This window comes from Papaver somniferum, chromosome 1, assembly GCF_003573695.1.
Source record: "Papaver somniferum cultivar HN1 chromosome 1, ASM357369v1, whole genome shotgun sequence".
Classification (NCBI taxonomy): domain Eukaryota; kingdom Viridiplantae; phylum Streptophyta; class Magnoliopsida; order Ranunculales; family Papaveraceae; genus Papaver; species Papaver somniferum.
In genome coordinates, this window is record NC_039358.1 from 174,644,627 (window position 1) to 174,651,730 (window position 7,104).

The following is a 7,104-nucleotide window of genomic DNA, read 5'->3' on the forward strand; positions in this document are numbered from 1 at the left end:
AAAAATCCATTTTTAATATTTATTAAGGTCCTTATTTTGGAGAACTAGTTTGTCACCCGTGCTATGTACGGGTCAATGTCTACCTATAAATTATTGAAACTATCAGGAGGTTAGTCCTCGAGTGATTTCTGGGGAGTTGAGTGTATTTTAAATCTCAGGAATTTTGAGAGAGTGTAGGGAGTTTGAGAGAGTTTGTTGTTTTTGAGTTCAGGGAGTTTGGGGGAGTGTAGGGAGTTTGAGAGAGTTTATTAGAGGGAGTTTGGGGGAGTTTGAGAGAGTTCACTCCTAACTCATTCTCTTTTAAGAAACAATAAACCCTCATTTGCAAATAACATTGATCTTTAATCAAAAGAAAAAAAATAAATGAAAATGATCATATCTCTGTATCAATAGTATGTTATTTTGTGCAACGAGATAAATTTTTTTCCCTTCAATTTAACGGTCTCCATACAATTCTAACTCCCTTTGTTCACGAACATTTTTCCACATTTTCTTGTTGAAGTTTTTACTAACTGTCCACCGAGAGCGACCAAATGTGTCACGTATTGTGATGGAATTAAAATTTGGTTCAAAATCTTTTCTCCGAGCTATAGCATTTATTGAATCTTATTTATTTCTAAAATTAGGGTTCTTATTTGGGGTGGTTAAGGGAGTAGTGGTTGGTTATAGGTGGTGATGGTAGTGGTGAGAAAATAGTTTTGACGGTGGTTGCAGAAGTGGTAATGTAATTCAACTCAGGGAAGCGCTAATTGTGAAGACTTCTACATTTTTTTTTGCTGGTGCATCTTACGGGATATGTAGATCTAAACAAATCTATATATCCACACGTTTTCATGGACTCTAGATCACTATCCTAATATTTTCCTAGAAATGTTTCACCGTATCATAATGGTCATCATCTGACAATCATTTCATCATTTGGGAACAACATTTTTGTTGGTGGGATTTGAGAAATCCGTATGATTTGAAAAGAAAGATTTTGAACCAAATTTGGTTGTGAGACCAAAATACACTAAAATCTCTACTCTTTTGAGAGATTTGTTGTGAGACCAAAATACACTAAAAACTCCTTCGAACTCCCTAAAGCAACCAACTCCCTAGTATTGTAGGGTTTTATGACTAACAGGGAGTTCAAGAGCTTTTTTTAAACTCTCCAGCGACTAACAGGTGTTTTCTAGGGAGTTTAGGAGACTCCTCTAAACTCCCCCACGACTAACGGGGATTTGGAGAGACTCCCTCAAACTCCCTCAGGACTAACAGGAGAAAACCAAAATACATTAAAATCTCTCGAACTCTCCCACGACTAACCCCCTGTATGTTTTAAAATTAGTTTCAATATGTTCACAATCCTACCAAGTAGAAACTAACAAAACATTGAATAAACTAAAAAAAAGTCTTGCGTTTTTAGGGGCCACTCAAAAGAAATTAGGGGTCACCTTTTTATTCCCATCCATTGAAGGAGGTTAAGGGATGTCTTAAAAATAAAAAATTGTCTATATTGTCCTTCACCTTTATACTAAATCTAAACCTATATCCTTTATTTTCATAATCATATCATATCATATCATTCCACTTCTTCTTCTCTTTTCCACCCATTGAAATTTTTTTCCATCATTTTAATTTTGATTGAAAACAAAGATCATCGATCAAACAAATGTTATGATTGATTGTTTAAAATTAAAACCCAAAATTCATTAACCTTAAAGTTGAAACTTAGAACATCAAAAAAAGGAGTTCAACAAACAAAACGAATAGATGATAGTAGTTGTGATTCAAAATTAGGATTTGATTACTTGAAATCAAAAATTTGATCAGAAAATTTTCTTGGATTTACAGTGGCAGAAACATAATTGGTAGATAACTATCTATTTTACCTACCGATTATGGTTGATGTTCTTGGATTTACACTAGCAGAAACATAATCGGTAGATAATAATCTACTTTACCTACCGATTATGGTTGATGTTCTTCGTTTCTTAAGAACATCAACCATAATCGGTAGGTAAATTGATCGATATCTACCGATTATTCTTGATTCTAAAAATTAAATTTCTCTGTACAAAAAGTTACGCACAATCGATAGATAATGAACACCATTAACTACCGATTGTGAAAGTAGAAAATTTTGAAAATTTTGTTAAGTTTTGAAAATTTGAATTTGAGGCCATGAACACAATCGGCAGATAATAAGCATCACTTATTAACACAATTCACTTCCGATTATGGTAGTATTAAAATTCGAAAATTTAGTATATTCGGAGGTTAAAGTAACACACTTTACTACCGATTATGGTAGTACCAAAGTTGGAAAATTTTAGGATTTTGGCAAAATCATATTTTGGGGCCAATATACATTCAGAAGTTAAATTTACTACCGATTATGGTAGTACTAATATTCGAAAATTGAATATATTCGGAGGTTAAAGTAACACACTTTACTACCGATTATGGTAGTACCAAAATTCGAAAATTTTAGGATTTTGCAAAATCACATTTTGGGGCCAATATACATTCGGAAATCAAATTTACTACCGATTATGGTAGTACTAAAATTCGAAAATTGAGTATATTCGGAGGTTAAAGTAACACACTTTACTACCGATTATGGTAGTACCAAAGTTCGAAAATTTTAGGATTTTGGCAAAATCATATTTTGGGGCCAATATACATTCGGAAGTCAAATTTACTACCGATTATGGTAGTACCAAAATTCAAAAATTTTAGGATTTCGCAAAATCACATTTTGGGGCCAATATACATTCGGAAATCAAATTTACTACCGATTATGGTAGTACTAAGATTCAAAAAATGAATATATTCGGAGGCTAAAGTAACACAATTTACTACCGATTATGGTTGTAACAAAGTTCGAAAATTTAAGGATTTTGGCAAAATATCATTTTGGGGCAAATATACATTCGGAAGTTAAAGTAACACACTTTACTACCGATTATGGTTGTACCAAAGCCGAAAATTAAAGGATTTTGGAAAAATCTCATTTTGGGACCAATATACATTCGGAAGTTAAAGTAACACACTTTACTACCGATTATGGTTGTACCAAAGTTAGAAAAAGCAAAAAAAAAAAAAAAATCCCTCAAATTTTTTTATCACCCGAATCCTGCTCAAACTACCGAATATTAAAGGGTAATTTTGTCATTACGAAATATGGGAGATAAGGGGTGAACACAATTTAGGATTGGGTGACCTTTTTTGTTTTATTGTTGACCCCTAATTCCTTTTGAGTGGCCCCTAAAAATGCCAGGAAAAAAAGCAATACAATAGTAAAAAAACAATTAAAATTTTCATGGACTCAGTCTATATTATAAGGGACAATGGTGTTTTTAGCAATGGACGGTTATCTATAGTTTGAACATATAAAGGACGGTTCAGATGTAGATATTCTCCATTATGGTTGGACGATGATCTACATTTTAGGTACATAAACAACGGTAGAGATCGCCCCAATAATATCCCATCGATATTTAAACTCATCGCAGACTAGCCCTCATCTCTTCGTACTCTTGCAATTACTCGAGTTCATCTTCCGTTATTTTTGCGGTTAATTTCAGTTTTTCCTCCAATCAATGTCACGTAGGCGTTATACTCAGGGTTCGAAAAATCAAAGAAAATGTATTTTTTCCTCCATCTGTAAGACACAATCAACTTCTTTTGGGAAATTTCTTAGAAACATGTGCGAAACATTTTCTTCGACCCGAAATACTTTCAGGAACTCCCAGAAGCAGGTTCTATCAAATCATGTAATTTCCCAAAAGAAGAAATTTTCCTCCATTTTTCAAAGAAAATGTATTTTTCACTCCGATTTTGGTTGTTAGGGTTCGTAATCCTTAGTGTCAGACACTTCCATTAACTCTTACCACTCGGCTTCAGCTGTTTCTACCATTAGTCCTCACATTTATCATTCCTGAGATGTGTTCTCTTTCGGTAATCAATCTCAAATCAAATTTTTGATAGTTGTTTCTACTCTTATTTTGGTTGATTCAGGTTTTGGGTTCGTCCAGGTAGAAACTTCAGAAATTTAACATTACCAAATCGTCTTTTTGATAATTAGTTGGGATATTTAGAAATCTATATTTCTGTTTTCGTAATGTTTGCTAATTATTTTTTTTTAAATTCGCAGGTTACAAGAGTTTGATTAAAGGTTTTAGTTCTCCCATAACAGTTAAGTTTATCTATTTACTGCAGTATGTAATTTGTTCTTCGCATTAATTTTTAATATTCTATGGTAGAATACTGAAGAATGTTTATTTTTCATGTACCAAATACTAAAATTGATCAGCTACTTCCGAGTTGGGAGTCTATAGATATCTCGAACTCAAATTAAAATTTCCGCGTTAAGATCTTGACCTATTGAATGGTTCATTTATCCATAGTTTGTTGTTTGGGTTCCAATTCAAATGTTGTTATTTGTTTTTTACAATGAAAGCCAGCTGCTTGGTAGGACATCGATGTGAGATTCTTGGAGGCTGTTAAGGTACCTAATCTGCATTGTAAATTTTAGTTGTCTAATCTACATGGACAAGACCTCTTCCGTTCTGTTTGAGAAGTAGTATTGGTCGTAGTTTGTTTCCTAGGAGATGGAGTCTGCACTAGCAGCAGTAGGAGTGAGGATGGCTGTAAGACACAATCAACTTCTTTTGGGAAATTTCTTAGAAACATGTGCGAAACGTTTTCTTCGACCCGAAATACTTTCAGGAACTCCCAGAAGCAGGTTCTATCATCTCTGTGTTTTATTTTAGTTTGGATACGCGCTCCTAATCCTGAATCCCATATTGTTGTTATTGGAGAGAATGAAAAGCTTTAGGGTGTTAATAGATATGCTATGAATAAGACAATTCCTGTTGGTTTTCAAGAATTTGAAAATTTGCATATGAAAATTAAGATTTGTATACGCACTCCTAACTTGGAAGTCTGGTGATTTATTTGTTGCAACTCGCAAAGAAGGTGTTTGGTACAATATGTAAAAAAGTATCGTTGCTTTGAATTCAGTGATATCTGGCTAAGGGAAGCATTTTGGTCATTGTAAATCTGTTCGCAACCCTTCTTCAATTATATAATGTGCATATCAAATTAACTCCACTTGGAGAGGCAGAGCTATGTCTTCACATTTTCACGATAGAATACGTCTTACAAGTGCGTGTAAATCACAATGTTTCACATATTACTACCGGATTATGAGTTGTTTTGACTTACCTTTTAAAGTTCAGTGCAATGATGAATGAGCATTCTATAGTTAGTCGTGAAATTAGAGCAGTAGACTACTTATGTTTATAGTTGAGCAGCTGGGGATGATTGTACTGTTGAACAACAAATCCTTGAAGTAACCATGAATAACGACTTGCTTTAAAAAATTGAGTTTGATGTCAGTCAAATCTGCTCTTGGTAATGCAAGAACAGTAGGAACGACAACTCGACATGTTTCTTTGTGAAAATTTTTGGTGTTTGCATCTTACTTGATTCTAATTCATCTATTTTTGTTCGTATGTGTGTCTACAGGGAGGCCTTTCTCATGATGTTTTTTTGTTGTATGCAGTCATTTTGGCAAGTTTGTTGGGATCCACTGTGATGGGAGTGGTAGGATATCAACATTGCTCGAAATTTCATTCAAGATTCGTAGCTGTTATCTTTCTTAGATGATGAGGTTCGATATTAACTTTTTTATAGGTTGGATCAATAGTTGATAAAATTTAAGATTTGCAGTGTTTTCACATATATATAATATGGTATTAGCAAAGTACGGTGCTTTTGATTAAATTTAATTAATTCATTGGTTATGCCTATGCCTAAACATTTTTTTACCGCTAGAGGTTACTGACTTCGACAATTATTTTTATAGGTCGGACAGAAAATACATGTCTTTCCATGACCCAAATATCAAAGTAGATAATATTAGCTAGCCATGATTTCACTATTTGCAAGTAACAACCATCAGTGGCATGTAAAAAATCTGAAAATCTAAAACTACTCTCTGTGTTTCTTTGGTTACAACGCACAAGAAAGACTTGCCACAATAAACAAAACTACAACATCACATGGAAGTCAGGGACTCTGGTGCAGCAGAAGCTACAACAAGCAAAGGCATCTAAAAATTGGACTCTTGATGCCTCTTTCTACTGGGCATTCAAAAGAAATTTGTAACAATGATACACCTTTGAATTCCGACAGTGGTATACAACAATACATGACAAGTAGCATGTCCGACGATTGTGATAAGTAACCCGCAATCTAAAGGAGTTATAGCTGCTTTTGGTTATAGACTTTGTAAACCATATCATATATTTATGACAACAATCCTTAATCCATCGCTACATGTATTATGTGCAATTATGTCGCGGATCTACTTTAGTAAGTAATTTGTGGTTTAACCAGTTTGTATATTCAACTAAAATCCACTTTCCAGTCATGAATCATGATTAACATTTGCTCAGTATAATTATTCTGTTGGTTATCCATCTTTTTGAACTTTTTAAATTTTCTTTTAGAAAGAATTTAAGTTAATCTTTGACATATTGAAAATGCGATCAAATCCCGTGCCGTTACGGCACGGGCCATATCTAGTATCCTTATAAACCAAAACAAACAATAAGCATTGCAATTATACGAAAAATCATGTAATTAAGAAATTCAGTTTTTATTATGATTGTGATATATTAATCTAAATATTGTTGGATATTTAGTGGTGAGTAAATTGGCTATAAAATGGTACGAAGATCATGTAGACTGTCTTTTATTTCCTTTTTCTTTTCTTTATTAAAATATTTAACAACGGTATAGTTTTGAATTACGACCATATTGGCCGTTCACTATCGACATGAATATTGGACGAAGATCATGCCAATTCTTGACTTTGTTTTTTTCATTTCATCTAAAAACCAATACAATCTAAAATCGACAACCGTAATCTATATATAGCTAATCTAATAATTGATAGTATAATCTAATAATTAATATAAATAATTAACAACTAATTAAATAAGGGCAATTTAGTCATTACCAAAATATGTGGATAAGAGGTTCTTCATTTTACTTCATAATATCTCTTCTTCTTTTTATTTGGAATTCCCCAATTTGTAGAGATATTCC

At 33.2% G+C, this 7,104-nt stretch overlaps 1 long non-coding RNA gene across 2 annotated transcripts; it reads left to right on the forward strand.

The window, feature by feature from the left end:
- The first annotated feature begins 3,574 nt into the window (after positions 1-3,574).
- Positions 3,575-6,439, forward strand: LOC113308489. 2 transcript variants are annotated; one of them, XR_003339825.1, is made up of 3 exons: positions 3,575-4,022; positions 4,142-5,662; positions 5,858-6,439. It is a non-coding gene; the product is annotated as an uncharacterized LOC113308489 (long non-coding RNA). The 2 variants fall into 2 exon arrangements; XR_003339827.1 differs by having other exon boundaries at positions 3,575-3,945.
- The last annotated feature ends 665 nt before the right edge of the window (positions 6,440-7,104 follow it).